Source organism: Schistocerca cancellata, chromosome 12 (genome assembly GCF_023864275.1).
Source record: "Schistocerca cancellata isolate TAMUIC-IGC-003103 chromosome 12, iqSchCanc2.1, whole genome shotgun sequence".
Classification (NCBI taxonomy): domain Eukaryota; kingdom Metazoa; phylum Arthropoda; class Insecta; order Orthoptera; family Acrididae; genus Schistocerca; species Schistocerca cancellata.
In genome coordinates, this window is record NC_064637.1 from 13,743,585 (window position 1) to 13,760,052 (window position 16,468).

Consider the following 16,468-nt stretch of genomic DNA (forward strand, 5'->3'; position numbering starts at 1 on the left):
TGGACCTTGTAGTGTTTCCTTTCCTCGGGGTTCTGCCATGAAAATACAAAATAGAAAAATCTGATTGGTTTTTGAATTTTGATGGAATAAGTTACGGATAAGGCGGACTTCGTATTACTGATTGAGATAGCGCTGTAATTAGACCGTGAATGGCAGACCGGGTCGGCAACACTACAGAAAGTGACTGTAAGGAAACAGCATCAGAAATAAGTTGAAATTTACCTTATAATTCTGTCAGAAATGTAGTATCTATTGTAATATAGTCTTCGTGGCTGCATCTGGAATACTTCTCGATTTTCTTGTAGGATGTCCTTTTTTCATTGTTCGCTGGTCCTCTTGTTCTCCACCTGATGAAAATTTGTTGAAGTTCTCACTGTCTGGATTAATTTATAAATTTGGCGATAACCATTGATAATCACTACTGAAATAACTTGAAGACGCCGTGTATTCGTTTCGTAATATAGTTTTAATTTCCACTTAAAATCATTCTTTAACATCAGCACCAAAAATTACACGTCTTAAATGTATGAAGACAAGATAACAAGAGAGTAATGAACTAGTTTTTAAAACAAGTACCTATGTAAAAAAACAAAAAAAAAAAAAAAAATTTACTTCTGAAAATCTGGCGCAGCGCTCTTCTGCATGCGCAATCGTAAATCACATCTTTGCTCTGGCGGAGGCGCGGTGGTCAAAGAACTGTTACAACCTGTTGCAGTTCTGTTCATTGAAAGTACAAAATTCCTGGGGCTCGTGCTCGATAAGAAAATTTTCGCCCCCCCCCCCCCCCCCCCCCCCACGTGTCTTACCTGGCTGCCTGTACATGGCTCCTCAATGTCCGACGTGTCTTCAGTGGCTCTTTCTGGGGGTCCAGATCGAACGACCCTCCTCCGTTTGTACCAGTCTCTTGTCCATTCGAAACTAGACTACAGGTGCCTCATTTATGCGTCTGCACGTCCATCCCTCTTATGCCGTCTCCATACTATCCACCATTGTGGTATCTGTTTGGCCACTGGCACCTTTCACGCTAGTCCGGTTGAGAGTCTGTATGCTGAAGCTGCTGAACTACCACTGTACTACTACTGTGACTTTCTCCTCAGCAGATACGCACACCGTCTGTCTGCCGTGCGTGGTCGCCCGTCCCACACCTCCTCCTTCGACGACTCCTCGATTGCCAGTACGGGGTGCGTCCCTCTCCTCTGTTACCTCCCGAAGTTCGCTTTCGGCTCTCGCTCTGGCAGCTTAACTTCAAACTACCTGCAACTTTCCCAGTGGATCTGAACTCTTCACCACCTCAGCTTCGTGCAGCGGCACTTGCTCACCTCGGCCTCCGTTTGCTTCCTGAGGACACTACTCCAGCCTCACTCTGTCACCTTCAGTTTCGTGACCTGCACGTGGAACTTCGCGATAGTACCTGTCTGTACACTGACGGCTCTTGGAATGACACTGGGGTCGGGTGTCATCGGCACAGACATTTTTCAGTATTGGCTTCCGGCACACTACTCGGTATTTACAGCAGAGCTCTTTGTCCTGTGTGAGGCCACGGAGTACATCTGGTGACAAGGGCTTTTCAATTGTGTCCTCTGCTCAGACTCTCTCAGCACCCTTCAAAGCCTCTGTGCACAGTACACCACCCGTACCTCAGTGCGACGGGTCCGGGAATCCTGTCACTTGCTCACTCTCGATGGAGTCACTGTGATGTTTACGTGGTTTCTGGTCGTATCGGTCTGCCAGGAAACGAGGCTGCTGACACGGCTGCAGTCCTCGGACCTCGGCCCTCGGCCCTCTAGTTCCTATATTCCCTTCGGTGATCTCCGTGTTGCCGTCTGTCAGGAGGTCGTGTCACTTTGGCATCGCCATTGGGCGCCCCTTCACGGAAATACGGTCCCAATTGTTAAGCCTCTCCCAGAGGCTTCGATGACCTCCTCCCGGCCCTTTTAGCTGGGGTTTGCATTGGGCACTGCCTTTTTAGCCGTCGCCATTTGTTAATTGGCGCTCCACCGCCATTTTGTGCACATTGCACCCAAATTTTAACTGTCCATTGATTTTTTAACTATTTACATTTCCTTCTCGGGTTTACCGTCTGAGTTATGGGCTGTTTTAGCGAACGACGCGGGACTTTTGACTGTGTTTTACTTTTTATCTGTCGTAGCAGTATGGCGAAGGCCATTTAGTTTTTAGTTCAGGATCTCTGTTTCTCTATGGTGTATTTTATAGACCTTTCTCCACATCCCTGTTTTTAGCTGTCTTCTCTTTCGTCGATTGGGATCGATGTGTAGTCATTTTTCAACTCCCCTCTGTCTTCGTGTTCTATAGTTTTGACATGGGCATGTATGACTCTAGTTGTTTTTGCACTCTAAAACAAAACAAAAGATAACAGTAGTAGAAGCAGAAATAACTTCAATATGGACTGTGCAGTCCTCTCTAGGGTTAGAATGGAGATTTATATTCCTGACCAGTGTATATCAGGCAGGAAAATGAATACCTCACAAGTTACTCCTCTTACAGTTTATGACAGTACTTTGACTGAAGAACATAACTTCTGATTAACTGTAATGTGTGTATTAGCCACATCCCAGCCTTTGCCAGTACACAGGTAGCTGGGTAAAGTTAAAAGGCTATGTTTGCAGTATCAGATGATATCAGCAGCTGAGTAGTGTAGAAGATGAAGCAGTGGGTTTTCAAAGTACGGTAACTGTTTTCCTCAATTTGCACACACGTAGTAATCTAGTAGTAATTACTGTAATCAGCACTTTGAGTAGATTATCGCCAGTTATAATTCGTTGTCTGTATACTTTACAGATGCTACCAGTACTGCCTGCTGTCTGTTAATGTGTAAATTGGGTCACTTCACATTCCCGAATGCACCCTTTCGTTATGGCATTTACAGAACACAGTGTGGGAGCGAATGAATGAATAGGCTAGCAATGGATGAAGTAAAACTTGTGTTTACTTTATTTCTGTTTCTGTACTGTTTCAGCAGTGATGATGTTTTCAAGCATAAGCATTGTGCACAATCTATCAGAATGGCCAGAGTCCGAAAACTGATCCACTCACACACGTAATATTGTAATCTGGAAGAGTCGGGAAGTACCCTTCGATACTCCTCAGTAGCTTTCAGAGTGTGGATGTAGACTTAGATGCAGATGTAGATGCAGTCAGTCACATTTCGGATTTTGCAGTTGAAGGTATGACGACGACAGTATTTGGTACTAGAGTCATGCAGCTTTTGTAACTTAGTCATCTCTTAACACTGCAATCTGGCGTAGAACTTACGACTGTGTCATCTGTATAAATTGTAAAATGTGTGCTGAACTCAGTGACTGATGTTTGAAACATAAACTTTCAAAAATATTTTTATTACTGCTGTAATGTTTGCATAGCTTTTTAACCAACAAATTCGTTACATTGTGATCTGAAAATGAGGACTATAACTTTTTTATTACTACAGTAAAAAGATTGCCGGCCTTATTTTAAAATGACAATGTAAGTGCTATTGTTGAAAATTTATGTTTGCATTTTCTATTACAAGCAGAGAGAGAGGTTTCACGTCTGGAGACGACATTGATAACACTGCTCGGGAAAACGCTGAAAATGTTCTCGAGCTAAGTATAGCCAGCCAGTCGGATTCCTTGTAATTTAACAGTTTTCTCAGTTGCATTTTTCCATTTATGTTTAAATTGACTTTGCACTCGTGTGCCAATACATATACTCGCTTATGGTTAATAGTGAGAGTGATTGTAAGATGAACTTGGCAGTTGACAACCACAATGTGAGAAGTAGAAATAATTTCCATATAGGCTGTGCATCCATCTCTGGGGTTAGAATGAAGTTTCATATTCTGGGGCAAAAGTCTGTAAAAGGTTGCCAGAGAATATCAGGCAGGAAACTGAAGAACCTTAAATATTTAAGAACAAAAGAAAAAAATACCTCATTAGTGCTTTCATTTACAGTTATAAGAATACTTTACCTTGACAGCATAAAGTTCACATACAACTAATTTTTGTATTAGATAGATACAATATCCCCCCCCCCCCCCCCCCCCCCCCATGAACCCTGGACCTTGCCATTGGTGGGGAGGCTTGTGTGCCTCAGCGATACAGATAGCTGTACCGTAGGTGCAACCACAACGGAGGGGTATCTGTTGAGAGGCCAGACAAACGTGTGGTTCCTGAAGAGGGGCAGCAGCCTTTTCAGTAGTTGCAGGGGGCAACAGTCTGGATGATTGACTGATCTGGCCTTGTAACACTAACGAACGGCCTTGCTGTGCTGGTAGTGCGAATGGTTGAAAGCAATGGGAAACTACAGCCGTAATTTTTCCCGAGGGCATGCAGCTTTACTGTATGGTTAAATGATGATGACGTCCTCTTGGGTAAAATATTCTGTAGGTAAAATAGTCCCCCATTCGGATCTCCGGGCGGGGACTACTCAGGAGGACGTCGTTATCAGGAGAATGAAAACTGGCGTTCTACGGATCGGAGCGTGGAATGTCAGATCCCTTAAACGGGAAGGAGGTTAGAAAATTTAAAAAGGGAAATTGATAGGTTAAAGTTAGATATAGTGGGAATTAGTGAAGTTCAGTGGTGGGAGGAACAAGACTTTTGGTCAGGTGAATACAGGGTTATAAATTCAAAATCAAATAGGGGTAATGCAGGAGTCGGTTTAATAATGAGTAAACAAATAGGAGTACGGGTAAGCTACTACAAACAGCATAGTGAACGCATTATTGTGGCCAAGATAGACACGAAGCCCATGCCTACTACAGTGGTACAAGTTTATTTGCCAAATAGCTCTGCCGATGACGAAGAAATTGAAGAAATGTATGATGAAATAAAAGAAATTATTCAGATAGTGAAGGGGGACGAAAATTTAATAGTCATGGGTGACTGGAACTCGAAAAGGAAAAGGAAAAGGAAAAGGAAGAGAAGGAAATGCAGTAGGTGAATATGGATTGGGGCTAAGAAATGAAAGAGGAAGCCACCTGGTAAAATTTTGAACAGAGCATAACTTTATCATAGCTAACACTTGATTCAAGAATCATAAAAGAAGGTTGTACATGTGGAAGAAACCTGGAGATACTTGAGGGTTTCAGATAGATTATATAATGGTAAGACAGAGATTTAGGACCAGGTTTTAAATTGTAAGACATTTTCAGGGGCAGATGTGGACTCTGACCACAATCTATTAGTTATGAACTGTAGATTAAAACTGAAGAAACTGCAAAAAGGTGGGAATTTGAGGAGATGGGACCTGGATAAACTGACTAAACCAGAGGTTGTACAGAGTTTCAGGGAGAGCATAAGGGAACAATTGACAGGAATGGGGGAAAGAAATACAATAGAAGAAGAATGGGTAGCTTTGAGGGATGAAGTAGTGAAGGCAGCAGAGGATCAAGTAGGTAAAAAGGCGAGGGCTAGTAGAAATACTTGGGTAACAGAAGAAATATTGAATTTAATTGATGAAAGGAGAAAACATATAAATGCAGTAAATGAAGCAGGCAAAAAGGAATACAAACATCTCAAAAATGGGATAGACAGGAAGTGCAAAATGGCTAAGCAGGGTTAGCTAGAGGACAAATGTAAGAATGTAGAGGCTGATCTCACTGGGGATAAGACAGATACTGCCTACAGGAAAATTAAAGAGACCTTTGGAGAAAAGAGAACCACTTGTATGAATATGAAGAGCTCAGATGGAAACCCAGTTCTAAGCAAAGAAGGGAAAGCAGAAAGGTGGAAGGAGTATATAGAGGGACTATACAGGGGCGATGTTCTTGAGGACAATATTATGGAAATGGAAGAGGATGTAGATGAAGATGAAATGGGAGATATGATTCTGCGTGAAGAGTTTGACAGAGCACTGAAAGAACTGAGTTGAAACAAGGCCCCGGGAGTAGACAACATTCCCTTAGAACTACTGACAGCCTTGGGAGAGCCAGTCCTGACAAAACTCTACCATCTGGTGAGTAAGATGTATGAGACAGGCGAAAGACCCTCAGACAAGAAGAATATAAGAATTCCAATCCCAAAGAAAGCAGGTGTTGACAGATGTGAAAATTACCGAACTGTCAGTTTAATAAGTCACTGCTGCAAAATACTAACGTGAATTCTTTACAGACGAATGGAAAAACTAGTAGAAGCCGACCTCGGGGAAGATCAGTGTGGATTCCATAGAAATGTTGGAACACGTGAGGCAATACTGACCCTACGACTAATCTTCGAAGCTAGATTAAGAAAAGGCAAACCTACATTTCTAGCATTTGTAGACTTAGAGAAAGCTTTTGACAATGTTGACTGGAATACTCTCTTTCAAATTCTGAAGGGAGTGAGACAGGGTTGTAGCCTCTCCCCGATGTTATTCAATCTGTATATTGAGCAAGCAGTAAAGGAAACGAAAGAAAAGTTCGGAGTAGGTATTAAAATCCATGGAGAAGAAATAAAAAACTTTGAGGTTCGCCAATGTCAATGTAATTCTGTCAGAGACAGCAAAGGACTTGGAACAGCAGTTGAACGGAATGGACAGTGTCTTGAAAGGAGGGTATAAGATGAACATCAACAAAAGCAAAATGAGGATAATGGAATGTAGTCGAATTAAATTAGGTGATGCTGAGGTAATTAGATTAGGAAATGAGACACTTAAAGTAGTAAATGAGTTTTGCTATTTGGGGACCAAAATAACAGATGATGGTCAAAGTAGAGAGGATATAAAATGTAGACTGGCAACGGCAAGGAAAGCGTTTCTGAAGAGGAGAAATTTGTTAACATCGAGTATAGATTTAAGTGTCAGGAAGTCGTTTCTGAAAGTATTTGTATGGAGTGTAGCCATGTATGGAAGTGAAACGTGGACGATAAATAGTTTGGACAAGAAGAGAATAGAAGCTTTCGAAATGTGGTGCTACAGAAGAATGCTGAAGATTAGTTGGGTAGATCACTAACTAATGAGGAGGTATTGAATAGAATTGGGGATAAGAGGAGTTTGTGTGCACAACTTGACTAGAAGAAGGGATCGGTTCGTAGGACATGTTCTGAGGCATCAAGGGATCACCAGTTTAGTATTGGAGGGTAGCGTGGAGGGTAAAAATCGTAGAGGGAGACCGAGAGATGAATACACTAAGCAGATTCAGAGGGATGTAGGTTGCAGTAAGTACTGGGAGATGAAGAAGCTTGCACAGGATAGAGTAGCATGGAGAGCTGCATCAAACCAGTCTCAGGACTGAAGACCACAACAACAACAAGTGACTGCTAACTCTTACAATTATATCGATTAATAGCTGTAATGTTCGGATAGAGTGAGCAAATACAATAGTATCATCGTCATATCGAATGTTGTTTAATCCTATTCCGTTTATCACAATTCCTTCTTCTACTTCTTCCAGTGATTCTCTGAATATGAATTCTGAGTATAGATTAAACAGTATGGGTGACAAGATACATCCGTGTCTTACTCCCTTGAGAATTTTGACTCCTTCAGTGTGATCTCCGTGAACACCTCTGTTTGATTCCAGTAGAGGTTCTCGACGAATGCAGATCTCTTTCCTCCGTTCCAATATTTCTCAAAATGTCCAGCAATTTGTCACGTCTTACTCTGTCGAAAGCCTCCTGGTAATCTATTAGGCTAGCAAATAAATTTTTATTTATGTCTCTGAGACAATACTTGTACCCTGAATGAGACTTCTCTTGAACCCATGTTATTAACAAACCCCAAAGTGATTAGGAGCTACCTGTTCCTCACAGAGTCTATATATTCTTATGTGTATCACCCTCAAAAACAATTTCAAGATATGGCTCATTAAGCTTACCATACTGAACAGACGCACTGCTTAAATTATTCCAGTGTTTGGTTCAACAGTTGCAAGTGATTTTTGCAAGTGATTTTTTTTTTTTTTTTTTTTTTTTTTGTGAAGTTTGGCTAGCCACCCTCCCCCCACCCCCAATGTACTGGCTTAGTAGATTTTAATCTCTCCAACTCCATGAATTTGTGCATATTACAAAGCTGTATCTAATGTATAACGTAGTGTAAAATCAAATGCCTATGAAATTACAAGCATCATAGATCTGTGTGGAAGACTATAATCTTTCAATCACTATAAGAGGTGTGTTCAAAAAGTAAGGTGACTTCATATTTTTATGAAAAAATATTTATTTATTCATCAATATTCATGTTGACCCCTTCAAAGTAATCCCCCTCAGATACAACACCCTTTACCAACGCTTCTTCCAATCCTTGAAGCACTTCTCATAAGCAATTTTTGGTACAGCCTCAAGTACTTTCAGCGATGCAGTTTTTCTTTTCTCAGTCATTGAAAATCTTCGTCCTTTCGTAGGTCTCTTCAATTTTGGGAACAGGAAAAAGTTGCAGGGAGCCAAATCCAGTGAATAGGGTGCCTGAGACACGATTGTGTTAAATCTTGCACGAGCAATGGTGAACGAGCAGGTGCACTGTCGTGATAACTGTAAACCCACGTTTTGTCACCAGTTATGACCCGTTTGAGCAAATCGGGGTCACCGTCGATGTCGTTCGAGACCTCCCGAGCGGTGTTCACGTGTCAATTCTTCTGATCAAAATTGAGAAGTTCTGGAACAAACTTCGACGACATACGTCTCGTGCCCAAAACGTCCAAAAAGACTGCACGACGCGAGCCAACCGAAATGCCGACATCCCCGGCAACTTCTCTTACTGTAATTCGACAATTTTCCAAAACAATTTTCTTCACAGCTTCGACATTATCATCTGTTGTCGATGTGGTGGGATGTCCAGAGCGAGGTTTGTCATTGGCATCTACTTTGCCATCTTGGAGGGGCTCGTACTACGTGTAAACATTTTTTTCATTTTTTATAATACTCGAAAATTGCCGAGCACACTAAAACGCATCTAATCTATCTGTAAAAAACAAATGGTGTATGCTGTACACTTGAGTTCGGGACATGTGTATGAACTTAACAAAGAAAAGTTACCTTACTTTTTGGACTGCCTTCATATCTCTGTGTAGAATGTAATGTACTTTGTTTAGTAAATAAGATGTAAAATTGTGCTTGTCATGTAACTGTCACATAATAAACTTCTCCAATTTAGGGATAAATTTATTGTGTTGGCAGAAGGATAAAAGCTTGAAAATAAATGCTAGTTATGGAAGTGAGCTACAATATTTGTGCCTTAGAGGCAGACACGTCCCACTTGCTGCATCTGCCGTCGCTCACACGGCTCGGTGGTGGAAGGAGCCCCCACCCCCTGCCCTAAAGATGTACCGGGGCACCGATGTGGTCGTCTGCAGCACTGCACGTGGCCCAGCCACTCTCCCCATTTATAAATGTCTTTCTTTCCGACACTTCCTCAACAAGTAGCATCACTGCAATTGTGGCCATCGCGCTAGGTTGTAAGAGCTATTTGTGACATTAGTACTCTTTGCACAGTTCATAGTATATCTCACCGGTGCATGTCAAACCGATATTGTAAGACGGGTGTGATAGGAAACCGTAGCCCGTTTGCTGCAGAGCATCTGCCGATACAGAGAGAGAAAGAGAGAGAGCGAGAGCGCTTATTACCGTTACTGCAGTTAAAGATGAGCCAGTTTCAAAAAATGTAAAGGCTCGGTCGAGCAGGGGCTGGGCGTGACCTGCCTGTGCCAGAAGTTGCTCATTGCGAGCGAGTTGGCTGTTGTGCAGTAAACGTGAGCAGCTGTGAATTTTATTGTTTTTGTGAGGAACTAGAAGTGTTACGTGCTAGTTAGGCAAATGACATCCCCCCCCCCCCCCCCCCCCCGTTGTGTAGTACAAGGAAAGATGATTGTGACAGAATAATATTAAGTAAGGAATAACAACAATGTAGGAAAAGTCAGATTTCTACTTACCGTAAAGAAGACACATCAGGTTGCACACAGGCACAATTAAAAAACACTTATGTAAAGCCATGGTAAAGAGAGAGACAACAATCACACCATTGACTCCAGCTCGAGCTGCCGGAGTTAGCGATTGTGTGTGCGTGAGATGTGCTTGCTCGTATGTGTGAATGGTGTGTGTTTCTCTTTTACTGACGAAGGCTGCGGCTGAAAGCTTTACGTAAGTGTCTTCTAATTGTACCCGTCGGCAACCTGACGTGCCTTCTTTACAGTAAGTATCGATCTGCCTTCTCCTACATTGTTGATATTCCTACGTAGAGTTGCTATTGTTTGATTAAGCAGGTGTTTGTTTTCATACGTGCAGACATTAAACGGGAGGTGCAGAATGGGAGGAAAGAAGAAAAAAAAAAAGAGATGGTTTTGTTACAAATAAAATATATTGTAATCTCGGATGTCACACTGAGCCTTCGAGGCGTATATCGTACGAAAAGTTTTGTTCTACTCTAAATCACGAGTCACTCTAATGATCTGTACACCCGTTTAAGGAAATACATGTTTGTTAAAGGGAAGTAGTGGACGTGCTTTTTCATGACACACGTAGAAGTTATCTCATTTTGCTCCAATAACAGTTGCAGAATGTGAAGAAGTAAAGCCTATCCTCAGCTACACACGGGATTTTGGAGGCACCGATCGGCAGGACCTCTGCTTCGAGAGAATCGACCACGGCGACAGAAGAAAAGGTGTAAATATATCAGATATTACGTCGGTTGTCATATTCTGTGAAGAGTTCAGACTCGCCTTCAACTACGACGAGTGAGCCAGCAGCGACTTAAAACCCTAAACCGACAAGAAAAACACTTCGAACTGTCGTCTCGTGTATTACAGAAATTATCGGGAACTGCTCTGAGTATTTTCCGCATATATCTAAATAATGACTGTCAACTTTTTTTACAGTTGCTAATATAAAGCAAAGTTTTCCACACAGGCAGCAGCTAGTCTTAAGGCTAGGCCCCTAATGTCTGAAGCTGAGGCTTGGAGGCACCGCTCCTACGGAGCACAGCTCTTGTTGGCTTTCAGGAGGCTCGGCGAGATGAACGTGAGGCAGTGTACTGAACTTCACAGAGTTTTCACGTTCCGTCGCTTGTGATAATGGGGAATCTGCAGAGTGCTTGGGCCTTTGGCCGCTAATCTGTACCTTTGTATCTTCTCTGTTGCTTTTCCAAATGGTGCTTAATGTTAATGTTTTGATACGGTTAATGACTGTTCTACCCACTGTAGAAAAGGCACATTACATTTGTAGATGTCTCTTTAGACTGCACTAGAATACAGTAACATAAATGTCATCCCGCAGTCTGAGTTTCACAGGAAATTACATGACGTAATGACACGAAACATTTGTTGTTTCTTTCATATGCTAATGACTTCCACCTGTGCTAACTACATTTGCTCAATAGAGTGTGTTAACTGAACTCCCAAAACACTTTTTCTGAAGTTTAATTGAAGTGGGCAAAAAAATTAGTAGGACTCTCCAGTATTCGAGAATCTGACCACAAAGGTAGCACATCGACAGCATCCCCCGTAAAGGAACCGTGTGCCACCTCTCGTCTTGACTAGCCCCAGTTCTGCATTGTTGATTGTTGACTCAAAAGGTACAAAGGCTCAATAATTACACATCTGAGATTTTTGTTTAACAATTCTCCAGATTGATATTGAGTTATTACTGAGTACTTCTATGAATATCAGTAGCTCAGGTGGAAACCCAGTTCTAAGCATAGAAGGGAAAGGAGAAAGGTGGAGGGAGTATATAGAGGGTCTATACAAGGGCAATGTACTTGAGGACAATTTTATGGAAATGGAAGAGGATGTAGATGAAGATGAAACAGGAGATATGATTCTGCGTGAAGAGTTTGACAGAGCACTGAAAGACCTGAGTCGAAACAAAGCTCCGGGAGTAGACAACATTCCATTAGAACTACTGACAACCTTGGGAGAGCCAGTCCTGACAAAACTCTACCATCTGGTGTGCAAGATGTATCAGACAGGCGAAATACCCTCAGACTTCAAGAAGAATATAATAATTCCAATCCCAAAGAAAGCAGGTGTTGACAGATGTGAAAATTACCGAACAATCAGTTTAATAAGTCACGACTGCAAAATACTAACGCGAATTCTTTACAGACGAATGGAAAAACTGGTGGAAGCCGACCTCGGGGAAGATCAGTTTGGATTCCGTAGAAATATCGGAACACGTGAGGCAATACTGACCCTAGATATCTCAGAAGCTAGATTAAGGAAAGGCAAACCTACGTTTCTAGCATTTGTAGACTTAGAAAAAGCTTTTGACAATGTTGACTAGAATACTCTCTTTCAAATTCTGAAGGTGGCAGGGGTGAAATACAGGGAGCGAAAAGCTATTTACAATTTTTACAGAAAGCAGATGGCAGTTATAAGAGTCGAGGGGCATGAAAGGGAAGCAGCGGTTGGGAAGGGAGTGAGACAGGGTTGTAGCCTCTTCCTGATGGTATTCAATCTATATATTGAGTAAGCAGTAAAGGAAACAAAAGAAAAATTTGGAGTAGGAATTAAAATCCATGGAGAAGAAATAAAAACTTTGAGGTTCACCGATTACATTGTAATTCTGTCAGACACAGCAAAGGACTTGGAACAGCAGTTGAACGGAATGGACAGTGTCTTGAAAGGAGGGTATAACATGAACATCAACAAAACCAAAACGAGGATAATGGAATGTAGTCAAATTAAGTCGGGTGATGCTGATGGAATTAGATTAGGAAATGAGACACTTAAAGTAGTAAACGAGTTTTGCTATTTGGGGAGCAAAATAACTGATGATGGTCAAAGTAGAGAGGGTATCAAATGTAGACTGGCAATGAGAAGGAAAGGGTTTCTGAAGAAGAGAAATTTGTTAACATCGAGTATAGATTTAAGTGTCAGGAAGTCGTTTCTGAAAGTATTTGTATGGAGTGTAGCCATGTATGGAAGTGAAACATGGACGATAAATATTTTGGACAAGAAGAGAATAGATGCTTTCAAAATGTGGCGCTACAGAAGAATGCTGAAGATTAGATGGGTAGGTCACATAACTAATGAGGAAGCATTGAATAGGATTGGGGAGAAGAGGAGTTTGTGGCACAACTTGACTAGAAGAAGGGATCGGTTGGTAGGGCATGTTCTGAGGCATCGAGGGATCTCCAGTTTAGTACTGGAGGGCAGCGTGGAGGGTAAAAATCATAGAGGGAGACCAAGAGATGAATACACTAAGCAGATTCAGAAGGATGTAGGCTGCAGTAGGTACTGGGAGATGAAGAAGCTTGCACAGGATAGGGTAGCATGGAGAGCTGCATCAAACCAGTCTCAGGACTGAAGACAACAACAACTACTACTACTGAGTACAGGCTTAGTCTCTGTGTAGTAATGCTTGTTGTTGTGGTCTTCAGTCCGAAGACTGGTTTGATGCAGTTCTGCACAGTACTCTATCCTTTGCAAAGCCTTTTCATCTCCTAGTAACTAGTGCAACCCCCATCCATTTTAACCTGCTTACGATCTCGGTCTCCGTGTGCAATTTTTGTCCTTCCAATGCCAAACTGAAGATTCCTTGATGTCTCAGAATGTGTTCTGTCAACTGGTCCCCTCTTTTAGTCAGGTTGTGCAATAAATTTCTTTTTATCCCCCATTCAATTGCGTTACTCGTCAGTTGCACAGTCTGCTCGTCTAATCTTCAAGACTCATTGCAGCACAACATTTCAAAAGTTTGTATTCTCTTTTTTGTTAAACTGATTATTGTCCACGTATCACTTCCGTACTAGGCTACACTCCAGACAAGTGCCTTCAGAAAAGACTTTGGCACACTTAAATCTATATTCAGTGTTAACAAATTTGGTCAAGTTGGCCACAAATTTCTTGTCTTCTCAGTTCTATTTACTTTCTCATAATCTACCCATCAAATCTTCTGCATTCTACTGTAGCAGTACATTTCAAAAGCTTCTCTTCTTGTCTCAACTGTATATCATGCATGTTTTACTTCCACACAATGCTACACTCCAGACATAAGAAAAGGTCTCCTAACACTTAAATGTGTGTTCGGTGTCAACAAATTTGTCTTCGTCAGAAACTCTTTTCTTGCAATTGCCAGTGTACATTTTATATCATACGTTATTAAACCTATTCCTGCATTATCCCTATTTGATTTTGTATTTATAATTCTGTATTCACCTGACCAGAAGCCCTGTGCCTCTCGCCACCAAACTTCACTAATTCCCACTATATCTAATTTTAACCGATCTATTTCCTTTTGTAAATTTTCGTACCTGCCCGACTAAGAAATCTAACATTTCACACTCCAATCCATAGAATGCCAGTTTCGTTTTTCCTGATCGTGACATCCTCCCGAGCAGTCGCCGGCTGGAGATCTGAATGGAGGACTATTTTACCTCCAGAATGTTTTGCACAATACGATTCCCTCACCATTTAACGGTACGGTAGATCTCTCAGGGAAATTTACGGCTGTAATTTCCCATCACTTTCAGCTGTTCGCAGTACCGGCACAGCGAGGGCATGTTGGCTGATGTTACAAAGCCAGGCCAATAAATCATCCAGACTGTTGGCCCTGCAACTACTGAAAAGGCTGCTTTCCCTCTTCAGGAACCATAATTATGTTTGCCTGGCCTCTCTGCAGATATCCCTCCTCGTGTCGCATCTACGGTGTGGCTACCTGTATTGTTGAGGCGCGCGAGCCGCCGCACCTCTGCAGTACTTCCGGTGGTTCCAAATTTCTGCAAGCACATTATTGTATCAGCTTTACTATATGTTGCAGACAGTATTTGTGTGGTATTATACTCGTAGCATCATGTGTGCACTAATTTTCAAACAAGTCGGACAAGTGCGTATTTCCTTACACGTTGCCAACTACTTCGATACATTTTTGTATTCGGTACATTGTATATCGCACAAAAGTACATTTGAAAGCAGCAAATCAATTAATCTTTCAGTCTCTTGTGAAACTGACTGCTGCGGTCTCTGTAAAAAATCACAGGTTGCCTTTTGCCAGTGAGGATGGTCTGGCAAGGGTTGCCACTTTCCGTTCGACGCAGGCTACCGCTTTCCGTTCTCTGCTTCGCCAAGCTGTGAAGCAGAAAGTGTGGGCCGATCAGAATATAAACAATTTGGCACACACACAGTAGTGTTAACTGCTCTGTCGGCAATATAACCTTCGTGCTGCAGTTGGTCTACTGTCGACTGCCTTTGAGAGTTGTGTGTCAATCAGTGTTTTCAATGCCAAATGTGCGAGGTCAAAATGCTATTGAAATTCACTGTCGACTGTGTGAAAAACACAGGTTCAATGAAATGGGCAAAGAGAAAGTGGTGCAATAATGTCACAAGTTCACAGAAGGCCATCGCAGTGTTGACAGTGGTCACAGAAGTGGTAGATAAGTTGTCTGGACTGATGACCTCGTCCAGCTGCAAACGTAAGAATTAGAATGAATTGTCACTTACTGACAGGTGCTCGAATGTCTATTGTACAACACTGACAAATAATCACAAATGAGACACAATGCGGTCAGCTGAAAATGCTCTCAAAACTTTCCTCGACCGCTCTACCTGAGGAGCAGACGAATTTCATTTTCTTATCACCACTTGAGATAAAATGTGGTGTTCAGAAATTGGTGCTTATATTAATGGCATTCTCTGAGTGAGGTCATTACTCTACACCTAAACTGGAAAAAAAATTAGTTTCAATGGAAAATCAGGTCAACTGTTTCTGTGACTACAAGGGTGCGGTTCTGATCAATTTTGTGGGACCTCGAGCCACCGGTACATCAAAGCACCTCTGGGAAACACTCCTAAATTGTGCCACTGTAGTGTTTTCTTTACTCAGGATTCTGCCGTGGATCTGATTGGTTTTTGAATTTTGATGGAATAAGTTATGGATAAGGTGGACTTTGTATTATTGATTGAGATAGTGCTGTAATTTGACCGTGAATTGCAACACTACAAAAAGTGACTGTAAGGAAATAGCATCAGAAATAAGTTGAAATTGACCTTATAATTCTGTCAGAAACTTAGTATCTATTATAATATAGTCTTCGTGGCTGCATCTGGAATACTTCTTGATTTTCTTGTAGGATGTCCTTTTCTTATTGATCGCTGGTCCTCTTGTTCTCCGTCTGATGAAAATTTCTTAAAGTTTTCACTGTCTGGATTAATTTATAAATTTGGCGATAACCATTGCAAGTCACTACTGAAATAACTTGAAGACGCCATGTGTTCGTTTCAGAATATAGTTTTAATTTCCACTTAAAATCATTCTTTAACATCAGCGCCAAAAATACACATCTTAAACGTATGAAGACAAGATAAGAAGAGAGTAATGACTAGTTGTTAAAACAAGCACCTACACAAAAGTAAAAAAAAAAGATCAAAATTACTTATGAAAATCTGTCACTCTTCTGCATGCGCGATCGTAAATCACATCTTTGCTGTGGCGGAGGCACGGTAGTCAAAGTACCATTACACCACTCAGTGGAAAACTGACGGTAGGAAATGTCGAGGTCTTTAATTGTTCTCCTTCACGATACTGCAGATGCACACAAACTAAGAAGAAAAAGAAAAGTTCAGATTTTT

The 16,468-nt window shown here is 41.6% G+C and overlaps 1 long non-coding RNA gene across 1 annotated transcript in view; it reads left to right on the plus strand.

Annotated features, from left to right (window-relative positions):
* Nucleotides 1-16,468, plus strand: part of LOC126109406 (uncharacterized) — a 91,354-nt gene that overhangs the window by 17,282 nt on the left and 57,604 nt on the right. Inside the window, exon 2 of the long non-coding RNA XR_007523688.1 lies at nucleotides 2,981-3,185. This is a non-coding gene — a long non-coding RNA (uncharacterized LOC126109406). The remainder of the gene's footprint in view (nucleotides 1-2,980; nucleotides 3,186-16,468) is intronic.